Source organism: Chrysochloris asiatica, unplaced genomic scaffold (assembly GCF_000296735.1).
Source record: "Chrysochloris asiatica unplaced genomic scaffold, ChrAsi1.0 scaffold00286, whole genome shotgun sequence".
Classification (NCBI taxonomy): domain Eukaryota; kingdom Metazoa; phylum Chordata; class Mammalia; order Afrosoricida; family Chrysochloridae; genus Chrysochloris; species Chrysochloris asiatica.
Window position 1 is genome coordinate 3,293,301 of NW_006408804.1, and position 1,136 is coordinate 3,294,436.

The 1,136-nt window shown below is 43.0% G+C and overlaps 1 pseudogene; it reads right to left on the minus strand.

The window, feature by feature from the left end:
* Nucleotides 1–1,136, minus strand: part of LOC102842448 — a 4,845-nt pseudogene that overhangs the window by 1,192 nt on the left and 2,517 nt on the right.

Below are 1,136 nucleotides of genomic sequence, written 5' to 3' on the forward strand. Positions count from 1 at the left end.
GCTTCTTCTTCTTCTTCAATTTCTTCTTCTTCTTTGACATTTTGTCAGCTGGTTTAGGCTGGGGAGCAGTACTGACTGCAGATCTGGAAGGTGGAGAAGCTCCAGACCACTGCCATTCTGTTGCTTCTGTAGCCAGCCTCTGAATGTACTGCTCATTCACTGACAACAAAATGTTCTCTGATTTAATGTCAGTGTGGATGATACTAAGGCACTTGGTGTATAAATAACCCAGACCCTGTAATACTTGCTGGATAAATTTTTTTGATACAAGGCAGTAGAAGCCCCTGATCATTTGACTTGATGATCCATTTAAGCAGATGATATCCCAAGGCTTCAAACACCACGCAGATATGGGTTCCATTAACTCCTGATATTTTAAAATCATCGAGCAGTTGAACAACCATTTGTCTATTTGGATCATTAGGGTCTGAATTTCAAACTGATTTCAGCAACCGGATTTCATCTAATGCTGTTTCAGTATAATGTTCAGCACTTTTAACTACTTTCATTGCTACAAACGTCTTTCCCTGAATATCCCATGACAACCATACTGTTGAAAAGTGTCCCCAAACTAGTTTTCGGATCACATGATATCTCCCATTGAATAGGTCTCCAATTTTCACAAGATGATAACCTCCTTTACAATAATCATTGAGATCTTTCTGCTCATCATCAATGGATCCCAGGATCTCCTCTTCTTGCTCTGGAGGAACACACTCAGAGTGGGGAGCAGAGCCTCAGTGCTGAGTTTCAGATTTCCTTTGGGCTTTGTCCTTCTTGGCTTTGGTCCTTTTCTTTCGGGCCTGGAGCACTAGCGCTTTTCTTTCTATGGTGAGACCAGTAACCGCCAGGTCCCTGCGCACTCAAGTGGCTGCGCACTAGAGTTTTAATTGGCTGATTTTTGGATATAGATTTCCAGGCCTTTCTTCCTGGTCTGCCATAATCTGAAAGCTCTGCTAAGACATGATCAGCATCATAGCAATGCACAGCCTCCATTGACAGATGGATGGTGGTTGTACAGGAAGTATATTGGCAGGGAATTGCACCTGGATCTTTTTCCCAGAAGTCAAGAATTCAGCCACTAGCCAACCAATTAAGGGGCTCTGGTTGTTGTTGTTGTCAGGTGCCATCGAGTC